At 36.7% G+C, this 18,787-nt stretch overlaps 1 long non-coding RNA gene across 1 annotated transcript; it reads right to left on the bottom strand.

Annotated features, from left to right (window-relative positions):
- Positions 1 to 13,990: 13,990 nt before the first annotated feature.
- LOC145111392 (uncharacterized) lies at positions 13,991 to 15,752 on the bottom strand. The gene is made up of 6 exons (XR_013710255.1): positions 15,328 to 15,752; positions 15,075 to 15,184; positions 14,830 to 14,901; positions 14,566 to 14,739; positions 14,156 to 14,317; positions 13,991 to 14,066 (listed from the first exon to the last, which is right to left on the bottom strand). It is a non-coding gene; the product is annotated as an uncharacterized LOC145111392 (long non-coding RNA).
- Positions 15,753 to 18,787: the final 3,035 nt, after the last annotated feature.

Here is an 18,787-nt window from a genome sequence, read left to right on the forward strand (position 1 = left end):
AACACCCGAAAATCGACATTTTGAGCATGAAAGAAGAGTGTACGGCCGCACACCCCTATGTACGGCCGCACACTCCCTTGTACGACCGCACACACCCTCTGTACGGCCACACACTCCGGTGTGCACCCGTACACACATGCTGACCGCACATCCTGGCCGCACACACACTCTTTTGGCCGTACACCTCCCTCATTTGATCATATAGGGTCCCGACAGGCATTTCCAAGTCCTTAGGGTGGTTTCCCGTCATGTTTAGTCATGAAACACCCTATTTCTAACACACATACGTGTTACCATATGTTAATAGGATCCACTTGCTTACGAAACACCAGTTGACACTTAGCATCCACACCGATCATACGCTCGAATCCTACGTCAAATTGTGAGTTCATACCCCTATGTTTTTCCGAGTTTTCATGTTTTCAGGGGGAGAATACAAGCAAAAGTACAAGGAAACTTGTGCTCAAGTTATCTTATTTTGCATAAAATAATTATATGTTCGACATGCTTTTAACATAGAAAACCGTTTTTACCAACCGATTAAGAAATCAACTCGTAGAAATAGTTTTCAAAACTAGAACAATGAACTTGTGAATCTTGTAATAATATGTAGTATTTTATAAAGGATTCATGCAAATAATAAACAGGATTTTCAATATTATTACTTGTAAATTTGTTAGGCTAAGTTTGAGACACGTCCTTGGTAACACTCCACCGGATCCGCGAGTGTAGGACTACCCCTTGTAACCAGAATCTCTTGTAGGGAGAGCGTGACTATTGTGTATAGATCTATACGGGATTGACTATCCCGCACCTTCGCTGCCAGCTACAGCGGGACCATTAGGTTCAGGGGTGAAAAAGTCATAAAAAGATATTGGCCCCGTTACGTGCCATATCCAGTCTAAGTACGGTTATGACACTCACAACCTAGATAGCGGAAATTTACTTTTGTAATAATGAAACGAGTGAAATTACCTCAAAGTAATAACTGAATTGATTACTAGAGGGTGTTAAAAATACCCTTAGGACTTAATTCACCACTTATTTATTAGTTTTATTGATGTAATAAGGCTAATACACTTCACAGGGAACAAACAGGGGTTTTCAAGAAAACTACGTCTAACGATACAAGTATGGTAGATACTTGTACACCTCAGACAAGAACAGATAACCAACTATCAACTTTTAAGAAAAATATAGGATTTTCCTGGGATAACTCGACCTTACATAAACAGGCTGTTAAAGAAATAACTAATGGATAATCAAACATCTTTCATAAGAAAATATAGGATTTTCTTGAGGAACACTTTTCAAAAGGATCAAAGAACATTTCCTACTAAAAACTAAAACGCTTATGAACTTACCAGCTTTATGCTGATATTATTTCAAAACTGCTTGTATTCTCAGGGTAATAGTAGACAGGTACTTTCAGGAGTTCGGAGAAGTTGGAGCGTTAAAGTCACATCTTTACTATTGTACTTTTGCTATGTACTAAACTATGTAATAAAAAATGTAAACTTTTTTTTCACATATGTATTCAATGTCTGGTTGTGTTTACTATGCTTGCTATGATACAATTGTTGTGATACTATGCATGACGTCAACCACCCCCGAACGTTTCCGCCGTTTCGGTTTGGGGGTGTGACAGATGACCCATCTCATTAAACATGTGGATGACTTGTGCAGAAGAAAGATCAGTATATATTGGAGAATTTGGGATATCAAGAATCTGACAAAAAATCTTCTTGGAGTATCGGATATTCTTTTCATTCACCAGTTGGAAAGTGATGATATCCATTGCTTTGCTGTAAGTAGCAGTGGATCCTGCTTGTGAAAGCCATGAAAGTGGAACAGCAAAGGAATTGAACATGGCAGTCGAAAGAACAGAACTTTTCAATGCGACTACCAACATCTTCAATTTGTCTGGATAAAGAGAAACATCATCTTCGACTTGATAGTTCGTGCCTTGAATCTTCATTATCGGTTGGGAAGTAACATCTTCAGTGTTTTGTGAGTGAACAACGACATCAACAGAATTGGCCATGATTAGGGTTTGTTGAAGCTTTGAAGAACAATCGGAAATTTTCAGAGAAAAGTTGGTAATTTTACGTTTGAAAGCGTAAACTGATAAAACCCTTTGATTCCCCTTTTTATATGTAACCCTAGTGTTTGAATTTGAAGCGGGACTGGCATTAAATGAGATCCGATGTGGCACCTTGAATCTCGCACCACTCTGCCGATAAAGTAGCCATGCGTCAAAAAGTAGCTGTCAGATCACCTAGAAACCCGGACTGAATACAAAACGTCTTTTCAAACAGTCTGATCGTTTATCCCAATTGAATTGTAACCGTCACCAATCTTCGGATGGAGGTAAGGCTCTTTCACTTTTGGGATAAAAAGCGAAGTCATGTGCCAGATGTTTGAAATCATCAGCCTGAGTTGGTATTACTCAGAACCTCAAGGATTTCGTGAGTGCAGTGTTCCAAAGATAAGATAAGAAGCAAATTAACGAAAATTTGGATATGTGATGTCAAATAAAGAAATGTTCGACACAAAAGCAGATAAACCCCAGGCAAAGGTTACTTCGTTAATTATCAAGAGAGATAATCAACTGCTTGTGTATGTTCCCATGAATTACAATCGAATACTTATACAGAAGTATCGAAGGGCTTCTTTTATAAGGCTTCATGGGTAGTTTACAATTTCATTACATATCAACCTAAACATAAGGTGAGTAATTGTAACCGAAATTACATGTTTGACCAGTGTAGTCAGTGACAAGTATGCTTTGAATTATTTTGAAAGTGACTTCGAAAGCAAATGAAACTCACACGAAAATCATATTCATGAAACAATTGATACTGAATCCTGTTAGGTAACAAACATCGTGGGCTTCGATAGTTTGATCAAGACCACTCATATGAAATGAATATGATTTGGAGTTTCGAAAAGTGATACTGAAACAAATGTTTCGTTAAAAACTAGAACTTGGTTCCCCATCAATTCCTTATATGGGTTCGTAAGGTTGGGTTTCACTTTCATCACGGTCTCATGATGTTAGATCATTAACACAGAAGTTTTGACATGTCTAAATCTTGATGGGTTGAATCAAAGATCTCCTGGAGATATGTCTTCGTGTGTGAAAGTGTAAGAAATTTGGTGATGAAAAAGATTGGTTCACGAAAACACTTGTACCTCTGTTATGATTGGACCAAACAGACAACTCTTAACTCATTTTGAGAAGAGTAAGGTAGCTCATTTGACTAATGTGAATATAAGATTGACTTGGGAATAAATTTTCGTATGAAAGATTTCATTAAGGCTTTCGTAAACACACATTGAGTCTATTGAGGCTTCAGTCGACATGCTGCAACATGCTTCTAGGGACAGTCTAACTAGTACAAAGTTGTCGAATTTGTACCTTCCCAGAGAAACACAAGCATGACCCTTGTATAACTTTCGTGAAATCTGTACACACAAAAGACAAAGAACAAAATAACAAAAATCTTTTTGATATTTTTGAAAAGAAAAAAAATATTTTTGTGTTTTTGTAAGTTTTTCGAAAAGAAAAAAGGAGGACAATTAACAAAAGAAAATCTTTTTGGATTTTGTGATTTTTCGAAAATAAAATGACAAAACAAAAATAAAATCTTTTTGTAGTTTTTGATTTTTCGAAAATTAAAACTAAGATACTAAAGAAAATTTGGAAATCTAACGAAAAGTGTTACCCCAAACCAAAATGCTCAATGTAACGAAGACGAAGCATGTCGAAGCGTTGACTATGAACAGTAACCTCTGAATGGTTAATACTATCAGCCTCTGAATGAATCATGATGACCTCTGAATCGTCATATTTATATAACACTTCGTTGTTATACATTCAAAATCATTCCTGGAACTGAACTTGCTTCGATCATTCCCAATCCTGTCAAAATTCGAACAAATGATTTTTCATCCAAAATTTTTGTAAAAATATCAGCAAGCTGATCAGTTGTTCTTACAAAATGAACTTCAATGTTGCCATCTTCCACATGATCTTTGATAAAATGATAATGAAGTGCAATATGTTTTGTTTTCGAATGTTGTACTGGATTATGACAAATGCGTATAGCACTCTGTGAATCATAATAGTACAATGGAATCTTTTTCATATTAACAGCATAATCTTGCAATTGACTCTGGATCCAAATAATTTGTGAAGTACAAGCAGCAGCTGCAACATATTCAGCTTCAGCAGTAGAAATTGAAACACACGTCTGCTTCTTCGACGACCAACTAACCAACTTTCCATCCAAAAATTGACAACCACCACTTATGCTTTTTCGATCCAAAGTACACCCTCCTAGATCTGCATATGAAAATGCCTGAATGAAAAATCCTGTTTTCGAAGGATAGCACAATCCTAACGAAATTGTTCCCTTGAGATAACGAAAGATATTCTTCACAGCAGTTAAATGTGGTTCTCGTGGATTTGCTTGATACCTAGCACAATTACATACAAAAAACATGATATCAGGTCTACTTGCAGTAATATAAAGCAATGAACCTATCATGCTCCTGTATAAGGTAAGATCAACCGCATGCCTTTCTAACGAAGGTGATAGCCTTGTGCCAACCGCCATTGGTACTCTTATCTTCGTGCTATTTGTCATTCCAAATTTTTCGAGCAAATTCCTTGTATATTTTTCTTGATTGATGAAAATGCCTTCTCTGCTTTGATAAATGTTTAAGCCAAGAAAATTATTGATTTTACCCATCATGCTCATTTCGAATTGGCTTTTCATCAAATTTTCGGATTCACTAGACAAACCAGGGTCAGTAGAGCCAAAAATAATATCGTCGACATAAATTTGAACAAGCATTAGATGATTCCAAACTTTCTTTCGAAATAATGTGGGGTCAACTGATCCTTGTTTAAATTTCGACTGTTTTAAGAAACTGGTAAGAGTTGCATACCATGCTCTTGGTGCTTGTTTTAACCCATAAACAGCTTTATCTAAAATGTACACATGATCAGGATGCATTTCATTTACGAAACCTGGAGGTTGTTCAACGTAAACAGTTTCTTCGTGTTCACCATTGAGAAAAGCACATTTCACATCCATTTGATAGACATCGAAATCCTTATGAGCTGCATAAGCTAAAAATATTCGAACAGCCTCGAGTCTTGCGACAGGGGAAAAGGTTTCTTCATAATCAATCCCTTCTTGTTGCGAATATCCTTTTACAACTAGACGTGCTTTATTTCGTACAATATTTCCATCCTTGTCGGTTATGTTTTTGAAAATCCATTTTAACCCGACAATCGAAACATTTTCTGGTTTAGGAATTAATCTCCATACCTTGTTTCTATCGAATTCAGCCAGTTCAGATTGCATTGCAACAACCCAATCTGAGTGTTCCATTGCAACCTTAACTGTTTTTTGTTCAATTTTCGAGATGAAAATATTGAACATGCAAAATTCTTGATGAGTATTTAATACCTCATTCTTTGCACGAGTTTGAGCTCTTGTTAATACTCCATCTTGAGGATTCCCAACGACTTGATCTTTCAGATAGTCCTTGTCCATTTCTGTAACGGTGGATATGCCTGATCAAATTCCAAAGGTGCATCTTCGTACATCTCTTCATTTTCAGATCCTACAACAGAAACATTATCATTTAGATCATGAAACTCATCATTTTGATTAATATTTATTGTATCAGTTTCTTCATGCTCCTCCTTAACACGATTATCATTTTGATGCTCCCCCTCAACTAGATGCTCCCCCTCAACAACTTCATCCATTCTCCCATTCACCCCCTCGAAAGAATGCTCCCCCTCAACCAGAGTATTCGAATCCAAGTGATCTCCCTCCACTGGATTATTATGCATACTTTTGCCAACTCCTGGAGAATTTGTTGTTGAATTAACATCTACAATAGTTTGAGGGATTTCCAAGTCATCAGTATGCTTCGAAGATTCAGAGTGATGATTATCATTCGCACGAACTTCAGCATCCACAGCCCTGTCAGGAATACCAAAAATTAAATCATAATCAAAGTCAGATGAATTTGATTCTTCAGTTTCATCAGATGATTCATTAATAATTGGTTTTTGTTCAAATTTCTTTTCAACTTGTTTGACATAATAATCATCAAAAGTAAGATTGAATGTCTCTTCGACTTTTCGTTTGCGCTTATTTAACACTCTGTATGCAACCGGATTGTGCGAATATCCCAAAAATATGCTTTCGTCAGCCTTAGCTTGAAATTTTGAAAGGCTATCTTTAAGATTCATTACAAAACACCTGCAACCAAAAACATGAAAGAATTTGACATTAGGTTTTCGGTTATTGATGATTTCATACGGAATGATATTGAATCGACGATGAATGAAAGATCGATTTTTGAGTGAAACATGTTGTCGAAACTGCTTCAGCCCATAGATATTGAGGAAGATTTGCATATGTCAACATAGTTCTTGCTGCTTCGCAAAGTGACCTATTTTGTCTTTCAACTACACCATTTTGCTGAGGTGTATAGGGCGAAGAGAAGTTATGCGAAATTCATTTTTCGGTTAAGTATGAATCCAACACTTTGTTCTTAAACTCAGACCCATTATCACTTTTGATCTTTCGAACATTTTTCTTCAGACTTATCTCAATTTTCTTTATAAACTCGATCATTGTTTGAGCAACCTCAGATTGAACACACGATGTAAATATGTTTTCGACATATAGGAAACATGAAAGCACACAAAAAATTACAAGGACTAAACATCTAAGCTTCGTTACATAAGTGCCTTGTAAAATAAACTTATGTCTTCGACATATTACAACAGGTCTTCGACCCTTACAAAAATGACTTATGTGTTTAGTGGGACTCAGTGGTCCGCTTACATGGTTCATTGGGCCCGGAATGAGTTTATATCTTTCTCTTCGCGTAAAATTCGATTAAGGATCTAGTGAGACGTGTCGGTTGACACCTATTGAGTGTACGATCGTATCCTGTAGTTATAATCAGAGTCTCTTGGAGGGAGAGCGGGGTTTTGTGTATAGATCTATACGGGGATGACACCCCACACCTGAGTTGTTCGCTACAGTTAGACTACATCAGTCTAGGGTGACGATAACCTTATTCTGTTTTTCCGTCGGCGTTCACAAACGTCAAGACAGGCGAAATTGTCATTAATTAGTATGATTATGATGGCTCACTTTGAGAAATTAACATTATGAAATTTACGGGAGACTATTCTTTTTCTTCTTTTATAGGCAACATACGGTTGTCTGGGGGCATACTATTTACACTCTCTTCATTCACTTTTGGCAACTTGTTAAACAATAACACACATGCATTAATACTAGATCGGACACAACATACTAAACTATTTTAAGAAAATACGAGGTTTTCTTGTGATTACAAAGTTATACAAATCATTTTCTCAAACATGCTTATGAACTCACCAACATTTTTATGTTGACCTTTTTAAATTAACTTGTATTCTCAGGAAGCCGTTGAAGCAGGTTGGGCTGAACAAACTAATGGATGTTTTGTATTATTTTGTTTCATCAGACTTTAATTATTTTGGCATGTGATATCAGGGGCGGACGCAGGATTTCAGAGTAGGGGTTGCACGGTAAAGTCAGGGGTTGCACGATAATAGAAAAAATAAACATTTTGAAAAATTTCGAAAAATTTTCCACTGCGGCCGGAAAAGTTAGGGGTTGTCGGTGCCACCCTGGACCACCCCTAAATCCGCCCCTGTGTAATATTCAAAAACAATACTCGATGTAAACAATGAATGTTGTTATATTACATGTGTGGTGATGATGATGTTATGTTTCAATTATATACTTTGTGATGATATTACAAGGATAAAGTCACACGCAAGCCCCCGGACGTTTCCGCCGTCTGGTTCGGGGGTGTGACAGATTGGTATCAGAGCATTGTTCATAGAGAACTGGCATATCTAATCATACTTGATATGCAACTATAAATACAATGGGACTAAAACACTCTGAATAAAAATTAATACCTAAGTGTACATTAAAAACTTTAACAGTAAAAGTCTTTGGAGGATTTGAACATCGTGATTAAACCCGCGCAGTTATGTAGTCGTATTGGGGGTGAATGTAGCCTGATCAACTACATTCATTCAAAATACGACCAACATGTGTTTGGGAGTAATCGTGATGGACAATGAATCAAAAACTTACCATCTAATTATCCAAAGAGCTTATAGAACCAAACCTAAACAAAATTAAAATACTATAGGAGTGTTTGGTGTGCGATTTGTTTCAAGTATTTATACACTTTCATGCAGACACTATGGCTGGGTATCATTAGCCAGGAGACCCCTATCTCCCTAGTCAGGGGAATACAGGGTGGCTTGATCCAGAGGAAGACACACAAGAAGACTCAGAGGAAGAACCAGAGGAGGAACATGAAGTAGAACTTGCAGATGGACCCGCCGAGCCAGTGGTGGACCTCGAAGACGAAGAGCTCGAGGGCAATGACGATGATGACTCAAATGCAGAGTCCTAGGTAATCAATCCTCCATACATGGCCAGAGTATCGGCTTATCGTATGGGCCCGATGGCCCCACACTCCATGGGCACACGATGTTAGGAGATGGAGTCGCCAGCAGGGGATACGACCGCCCTACGGTATGAACCAAGGTCTTTTCAATCTTAGTCATGGAGGACCAGCTGATCGGGCCCTCTCAGTCATGGTCCGGCGCACCCGAGACATTGGCAACCAAGCTCAGGACACCCCAAATCAAATGGACCAAATGCGGGCTGCTGTTGAGAGAGATGAGGGACAAACACAGGAAGTGATCGGGGACTTCCAAGCAAGACAGTCAGTTTGGGAGGCACGACTACGGGACACCGAGCGACAAGTAGCTCATCTCCAGGGTACATGCACTTCATCAGCACCACCACCAGACACTTTCCGCCACGATTAGGATCATCTTTTCCCTCCACTACTATTCGTTATGACTCTCTTTCGTGTACTAAGATGGTATTCACTAATGAAACAACTATTTGTTCTCCTTATTTCGTGTTATTGCATGAGTTCACTTATATGCACAACCGAACCCCCGAAACCGCTAGAGTACAACCATGCAGCAAAAAATGTCATCCCAGAGATGACCATCGATACTTACGATCTTGCTTATCATCATGCAGCAGAAAATGTCATCCCACAGAAATAACAAGCACACCCGTGAGACACCAATACTGGAGATGGACTCTGCTACATTCCAAGCTGTTGTAACAGCTGCCGTAACCGCTGCTTTGGCTCAACTCCACGCAAACAACACCAACAGAGATGGAGATAGCGTCGACAACTCCAGCCGAAGTAACGACCACGGAAACCAACGAGTGACAGCTTATCAAAGCACTCCAAACCCCAAGCTTAAGAGCAGGAAGTGAGAGTCTGGGAGTAAGAGGAAGGGATAGCCAACTCAAGTGTCCTCAAAGAAACAACATGCTGTTACTGTCCATGTGGCCATGACACCTACTACATCAACACCAGCAAGACCATATGATGGAAGTCTTCCAAAATGCAACAAGTGCAATTTCCATCATAAAGGAGCCTACCGGAATCCGTATTGCAATAGATGCAACAAGAAAGGACACACCACCCGATACTGCAGATCTCAACCACAACAGAACCAACAGCCAAACTACAACAACAACAACAACCACAACAACAATAACAACAACAATAACACTGGCGTTAGTCACACTTGTTAAAGCTGTGGAGGGACCGACCATTTCAGACGCAATTGCCCCAAAGCCAACAACCAGGGGGCAGGAGGATCAGGAAGGATCTTGACTTTGGGTCAAGGTGAGACAATTCAAGACCCAACGGTTGTTACTGGTACGTTCCCACATAACAACACTTACGCATGCATCTTATTCGATAGTGGAGCTGAGAGAAACTTCGTTAGTAACAAATTCAAACACTTACTAAAACAACAACCCCAGAAGCTAAGCGAAACCTTCACGGTGGAGATGGTTGATGGGAAAACCGAAACGACCAAAGATGTTTACGCAGGGTGCACGTTAACACTAAACAACCATTCATTTCAAATAGATTTGATGCCAGTAAATATTAGGAGTTTTGATAGTCGGCATGGATTGGTTAAGCCCCCACCGTACTGATATTATGCCCCACGAGAAGGCCGTTCATCTTCACCTCCCAATCACGAAACCCTAATTTTCTACGACGATAAGTCGGGCGTCAATCTTCGTCTCATCTCGTGCATCAAGGCACAAAAGCCCCTGCACAAGAAGAACTATGCGTTCCTCGCTCATGTTGTAGACAAAGCCAAAGAAGAAATCAACATTAAAGACATCCCAGTGGCATGCGACTTTCCGGATGCATTTCCTAAAGACCTTCTGGGAATACCCCCAGAAAGACAGGTCGAATTCCGAATCGACCTAATGCTAGGAGTCACATCAATTGCCAAATCACCCTACAGGTTAGCTCCCGCCGAAATGCAGGAGTTATCCAGCCAACTAAGTGAGCTGCTGAGTAAGGGATTCATCAGACCAAGCTTCTCACCCTGGGGAGCTCCGGTCTTGTTTGTCAAGAAGAATGACGGATCCTTCAGGATGTGCATCGACTATAGGGGACTAAATAAGCTCACTGTCAAAAACTGATACCCACTCCCTTGAATCGACGATCTATTCGATCAGCTTCGAGGAGCTAGTTATTTCTCCAAAATAGATCTAAGATCCGGTTATCATCAACTTCGAGTCCGAGAAGAGGACATTCCAAAAACTGCTTTCCGAACCCGATACGGTGATTACGAATTTGTTGTGATGCCCTTCGGTCTAACGAATGCCCCCGCGGTATTCATGGACCCCACGAACGGAGTTTTCCACTCGTTCTTAGTCAACCCTTTAATTATTTTCATCGATAACACACTCGTCTACTCTCGAAACAAGAACAAACACACTCAACAACTACAGCCGGCTTTGGAGGCATCGAAGCCAGAGAATACCGCAAAGGAAACACTGTGTGGAATGAATAATAATCTTGAAGTCAAAAAGGCGAAGATTATTATTATAAAAGTTGGATTAGGCGCTAACTGGATGATCGTCATTAGGTTAACCAAATCTGCCCATTTCCTGCCAATAAGAGAATCGTACAAGATGGAAAGACTAACACGAATCTACATAAAAGACATTGTGAGACTTCATGGGGTACCAGTATCTATTATCTCGGATCGGGATAGTGGATTTACTTCAAGATTTTGACAGTCGCTCCTGAAAGCTATGGGAACACAACTAGACATGAGTATTGCCTACCACCTCCAAACTGATGACCAGAGTGAGCAGACCATTCAAACACTAGAAGACATGCTCCGAGCCCGCAAAATCGATTTTGGCAAGGCATGGGATACCCACTTGCTCTTAGTTGAGTTCTCGTACAACAACAACTATCACGCGAGCCTAAAGGATGGACCTTTTGAGGCTTTGTATGGTCGCAAATGCAGATCGCCTCTCTACTGGGCTGAGGTGGGTGACACCCAGCTGGCAAAAGGGGGAATCACCAAGCAGCACTCTTATAGGACCAAAGATCATTCGAGAAACGACAAAGAAGATAATCCAAATCAAAGCACGACTCCAAGCATCGCGAGACCGACAAAAAAGTTATGCTGACAAACGACGAAAGCCTCTGGAATTCCAAGTCGGAGATCGGGGGCTATTAAAGGCCTCTCCCTGGAAAGGGATGATCCGTTTTGGGAAACAGAGAAAACTCAATCCGCGATACATCGGGTCGTTCGAGATTCTAGCCCGAGTTGGTCCGGTGGCATATAAACTACAGCCACTTGCGGAGCTCAGCAACGTACACCCCATATTCCACGCCTCGAATTTGAAAAAGTGCTTATCAGATGAAACCCTTATCATTCCTTTAGGAAGAGATCGACATAAACGAGAATCTCCTATTTGTCGAGGAACCGGTTGAGGTAATGGACAGGGAAGTGAAGCGTACGAAACAGAGTAGCATTTCGATTGTGAAGGTTCGATGGAACGCTGAGCGTGGACCGGAATCCATATGGGAACACGAAGACCAGATGAAGCTAAAGTACCCTCACCTATTCTCTCGTTCATACTTCTATCTTTCAAAAGAATTTCGGGACGAAATTCCCTCTAACCGCGGGATGATGTCACAACTAGCATTTTTGGCTAGGAAATTCTGTACTCAACTCTTGTGAAACTTGTAATCTAAGTTGGTGTTATGTACTATGCTCATTCAAAATCAACCATTTGAATCAAAACTCATAAGCGAAGTTGAAAACCTAATTCAATACATCTCATATACTCAACTATGGGTTTGAAACCCTAATTTCCCATTTCAAATCCCCTATTGGACTAGAAATCATTTATTGGGCCTAATGGGCCAATGAACTCACTACTTGGATATTTTGGGCTAAGAATCCTTATATGGGCCCTAATTGGACCCACATTCATTAAGTTATAGCATTTTGGGCTTTAATGGGCCTAAACTATCTCACTTCATTATCATGGGCCTTAATGGGCCGTGAACAACCTTCTTGAACTTAAATGGGCCGAAAACCATTATGTTCACACCTTTGGGCCGTGAACCCTCAAGAAAGGCCCAATGGGCCGAAAATTCTCAACTTGGGCCTCATAATGTCACACATGAGCTAGTATGGCCCAAAGTTTTTCTCTTCTCTTTTATTCTCCCAATTCTCGTCCCATCTTCAAAAAAAAATCTTGAATTGAATAAATTGATGACAACTCATATTTGTATGGAGGTAATCCAAGCTAATACCCCCCATACTTCTAGGCAAAATCCTTCATGCATTAACCAACCTAATCCTTCGCTCTCTTCCTTCTTAAAACCTCGGCCAAGGGACTACACCATCACTCTCACCTTCCACTTCAATTACACTAGAAATCCTCTCAAGAACACAAAGAATTTCCTTCCACTTACTCTAAAGATCGTATGGTGTTTGAGGAAATCCAAGACTTCTACTTCAAGAATCATTAAGTTTGGTAAGTTATCATCATTCTAAATTGATTTGATTTCATTTTATGTTAATATTCACACTCTTAAACACTCCATTTCGTGATTTTTGTCTCTTAGAACACCCTAAGTTCGAAAAACCTCTTCAAGGGAGCTTGTATAGCCGAAAACTCCTCTAATCTTCATCAAGAACCGAAATCTTCAAAGAAATGTGAGTTCATACCCCCTATTTTCAGTTTTTACTAAGTTTTGGGGGAGAATACAAGTTGTTTTGTGTAGATCTATGTGTATATGCATGACTATGTGTGTTTTTCATGATTTATTTGGTGATTATGTGTTGTTTACTTCATAAATCTAAAAATATGAAGTTTATCACTTAGATCTTCATAAAAACTATGAGAAAAGTATATGTTGTCATGTAAACTTGCAGATCTGAGATTTATACACTCAAAATAGCAAAAACTAGTGTTGTGTTCAAAAATCTATAACCTAAACTCAAAAATCAGCTTTTAACAGAAACGTTTTGATCTAGTTACGGACTGTTTTGACCAACTTGATGGTAATATTTTTCAAAACTGATTTACAAAAATAAATAAATTTTTATAGTAAAAACTCATAATTATTAATCATTTATTTTCAGTAAATTATACAAAAAAACCATAATATTTTTAAAAAATGGACCATATTTATTTTTAAATACTAATGGATGTCATTCTGTAGATAATATAGGGGTTACATGTACAATTAATAAATTATAAGATACTTAGTAAATAGAGATAAGTTACACGATGAAAAATTAAAATTTGTTAGACTAAATATAAGTTGCACAAGAAAATTGATAGCAGAATCAGTGTAAAGTGTTGCAAATAAACAACGTTATATTCTAACTTTTTCAGATTTGATGAATACTATTATTGAAAAGTCTATTCCAAATCAATATTGAGTTTACATTCCTCGTAATCCAATGTTGTATTTCAACTATTAAATTACATATCAAAATCTTCATTCTTGGCCACTATTTGATGCTTCTTCCTCCATTTGATCTTTTCTCACCTTCTCCTTTTCCGCTTGCTTTCCTGAAAAAAAAAATATTCAAAACAAAAAATTAATAAATAATGCTTAAAACAAATTTGAAACTTTATATAACAAGTTGTTTTTACGTTACCTTTATTATTTTTTGTCTTCACAAATAAATCTAACCATGCTTTGATTTCTGGGTAATCAACCGTTTTAGTTGGTTACAACTCTTAAAAGTGTATGAGAGGTTATTCAATCGGATCCATTTGACATCAAAACAATCATTAATTTTATACGCACCGCAAAATAACTGCACCATGGATAAAAATTGAACTCTTGTCCCACAAAAAAAAAGACATAAATGCCCTTATAATTGGGTTATTTATGGGGTAAAGTTTGATGAGTTGATTTACCAGGATTTTCATGAAGAATAGTGTATGTATGTAAAATGTCATGGCAATTATTAACCAATGATGGTATGGAATGGAATATTGAATTCCAATTCCTTTGGAAGAAAAAAAAAATAATAAAAAAAAGAAAGAAAGAAAGAAAGAAAACCTTTGCCATCTACTGTGCCTGTGACTATATCAATTGCATAAACATCATTCTCCTCGATTTCTGCATCATCCACTCTTATTACGGGATTTGAAACACTTACTACTACTTTTTCCCCATCTATCCAACTCATTATCTATGTCCTCTCCAATCCATATATTTGTCAATTTAAACATACTTTTACAAAGAAATAAACAAATAGTACTCAAGTATTAGAATTGTATAAAAGTAACATATTCATTAAAAGAAAAGAAAGATTGAAACTACCTTCATCAATAGCTTCAACATCATCAACTTGGAGACCAAAAAACATAATGTTACCTAATGGTGTCATCCAACCTGACATACAAATGTCAACTGGATTAATATCCATCATTTGTACCCAACCAAAATGATGAAACGTGATTAGTCTAAGTGTAACTTAAAACATATGTTACAAAGAAAACAAATGCCCGCTAGACATAATGAGCATTTTTATAGAAAATGAAAAAAGAGGGTCAGATCGATCTAACCTCCAAATTTCAAGGAATTGTCCCATCAATCTTCTATTCCACTTAACCAAACCATGTTCATCTTTTGGTGATAATCAAGGAACATTATCAAATTATGTAACTTCAGAATCCTAATAAAATCAAAACAGATACTGTTAGTTAGGAACATTGATAATGATATAAAGATGAATATTACTATATATGGTGATGAAGAAGAAAAGCAAAAAATTTGGTCAACATGAACATAGAATGATTTAAAGGTTAGATGTTTTACCTTCCCAGAATGCACTTTTCAACATTCAACATACCTTTTGATTCAAAAAATGTCCTTTTTACCATGACATATGTGACCTGGCACAAAATATTTTTGGTCATCAAAATCTTTCGGAATATTTTTCCAATTAAAGCATTGTACTTTAAGTTATAGGGGTTGACATTTTCATAAATAAACACAAAGAAGTTTAAATAAACGTTATTTCTTATCTGGATGAATCAGATCTCCATGTACTTCCTAATCGAAGCCTTGAAGGATTGATTGATTATACCTACTGCCTTTCTTGATCTACATTTAAGACATTTAACTCCTAAAAGGTAAATTCCTGTATTACCCTTCTCATTAACAACTACATGTCTATAAAATAGCTTTGCAAATCCAATGACCTCTTCTTGTTTGATAAAGTAGATGTAGGCTCTTGCATATGATTGTCACTTCAAATTACAAACAGGCGCAATTAAAATTGTTAAAAATGTACGTAAAAATGGATGCTTTTAACAAATATATTGAACTTTATGGATGTAAGTCGATTAATTCGATGACGCATACTTAAATCATATTAAATGACAGTTTTCTTATACTAAAGTACCCTAAAATCAAGACTTTATGAGTAATTTACAAATAAATTGACCTTATATTCAGTAAAATCCACTTACCAAATGATGTGACAATAGGTAATTGCCTGCAGAAATTGTTTTACCTAGTCTGAATAGCAGAAAATTAGATGAAACAGAGTTATATAATTTTAAAAAATAGGATGGGTTGCTAATGAAAGAAAGATAAATAATATTGATGCTATCAAATGTTTTACCTTTTGCTTCACAAATCTGGATAAAGAATATGATTAATTGCATCAATTTTGTACATTGACACACCGGATTTTAGTCATTTTTCTTTAGACATGATCTGCATCCGATTTTACACACAGATAACAACCTACAAATTCGATGATTAACTGCAAAATATAAAAAAAATAATAAATAAATAAATAAACTTAATACCGTAATCAAGCGACACATTCATCTTCAAGAGCATTAATAGAGAGAGAGAGAGAGAGTTAAATGGAATCATAAATATTTTTAAGCAATTTACTCGTAATCAACTGTTTAAGCAATAAAACACTTAATACCGTTACATAAAAGCCCCAGAATCTGATGTATCATTTCACTATTCCAAATCAACATTTCGTCAATAAAATCCCTGGAATTCGATGGTGTCAGCGTTAATTTAAGATGAAGAACAGAGATGAATGTAAGAGAATGGGAACAACGGTGGTATTAGCCGATATTCAATTGATGATTTTTGAAAAAGAAACCATAAGCAACATTGATTTGAATATGCTTTTATGATAATAGTGAAAAAAGGGTTATCTTATAATTGGAAAGTAAGATGAAAAAATTGACCCACCACAAATGAAATCGTTTTCTATAGAAGGCGATGAAGAAAATTGATTTCAGTTGTAAAATTGTAGATACAGAAGCCATAAAGGAATCAAAGAATATATCAAGCCGAGAAGATTTAAAATTGCATAAGATTTGTTCCTAATTTTATGAGATTTGGATCAACATTGATTTGAATATGCTTTTATGATAAAAGGAAACCGAATGGGGAGAAAAATTAGGCAAATAAACTGGTTAAATTCTTGAACGGGAATAATAGGTATTGGTTTGGGCGGGAATAATTTTCTAAGAATATGGGAAAAAATGACACGTGGAATGTTAGTGTTTATAAGAGGGACAAGTGGCACTTTAGAGAGGTTTTTATTAGGAAGAGAGATTATATATGTTTTTTACGTAAGGCATGCGCTTATGCATGTATCTTTATATGAGTAAGGGATATGGTTAAGTTCAAGATTTAAAATAATCTAATTTTGTTTAGTATGTCAAATATAAGATTTTAACGGTTCGAATTAGTAGTGTCTTAAACTTTAATTTAAGGTGTTAAACATAATAGCTTATCTAGCTTATAATAATTAAAGACCATTATGATTAGATATAAATATATTTATTTATGTATCATCATAAACAATTCCATTATGAAACGTATAATGCTTAAACATTGAACAAAACTTAACATGAGCTTTTGTTGGTTTTCTAGTGGTTTTCCAAAGCATTAGAATCTAAAATAATTATGGGACTATGATGGAAAAATGCTTAATTATTCTAGTTTCATTTCTAAGCCTAATGTAAATATAATTTTTTTATTTTATTCTTTTTTATATTTACGTATTTAGTTAATTTTCTTTTTTATATTTACGTATTTGGTTGATTTAAGGAGCCATGAAGTTATGTCCCGTTCTATTTTCTTTCTGAAATTCGGGATGAGTTAATCTTGTGGATTTTTAAAGTAATTTGTTAGGGAATTACATATCTTACATGGATTGGAAGGAACCTAGACTATTTAGGTTGCATGTGCCCCTATTGTGTGTGATATGTTATTAGTTACTATGTTCCGTTATGTGTATGAGAATTTTATGAATCTTAAAAGCTAGATTCTTATTCTTTTGATGTAAGTGGTGTGTTAGGGTCATGATAGAAAGAGTGTTTTTGTGATGATTATATGTGATGGATGCATGCCATGTTTTTTTGGAAACACTTGTCTATGATGATTAGGACAAAGCATGCTAGTGTTGTTGTACTTCAAGCCATAATGATGATCTATGCATGTACTTTACGTTATGTAAAATGTTTTAACTTGTATTTACTTGTTTACATGTTTACATAAGAAGTAACTTGCGAAGTAATATGCTAGAAAGAGATGATAATTAATATCCATGATTACTTATGGATGACATTTGTGTAATCCCTTAAAAGATGAATTAATTAAAAGGGGAATACACTACTGGGGCGAAAGGTAGCAACCTAGACTTAGGTGTGTATCTTATCTGGATAATATGATGGCATGGTGGGTTGAAAGATACCTATAGGATAAGAGCTTAAGCCAACTTTGATGCCAAATGGTTTTTATAGACAACCACTCGGGACATGGTCCATGGTTTCAAGGACTGGAGTGGTGTTGACGATTGATGGAACATCCACGCAAACACCACTTAGGATTTGGGAGGTGTATCTTGATGGAATTGGCTTCGCTCATACCAATACTTAACGACAATGCATGTACTCGTATATGAAACGTTGGATTAGTGAACGCAACAAAAACTGGGGGCAATGTTACGAGTGAGAGTGAAGCCTCACTTAGTGCATTGGGTCATGCCGATCACGTTACTAGCGAATGGGATACTACTTTGAGGTTACTGATGTATATATAGACCCATAAATAGGAAGTATTACAACAAATATTACAAAGATGATTAAGATGGAAGTAATTGTTAATGATGAAAATGAAGATTAATATTGTTTAATAATATTATAGTGATGAATGAAGTAATAAAAAATTACTTACAAAGATGAATAATGAAGTGTAACTAAATGAACAAGTTCTAAAGATGAATAGTATTAAT

Source organism: Lactuca virosa, chromosome 5, assembly GCF_052849685.1.
Source record: "Lactuca virosa cultivar CGN04683 chromosome 5, Lactuca_virosa_CGN04683_v6, whole genome shotgun sequence".
In the NCBI taxonomy this organism is placed as follows: Eukaryota; Viridiplantae; Streptophyta; class Magnoliopsida; order Asterales; family Asteraceae; genus Lactuca; species Lactuca virosa.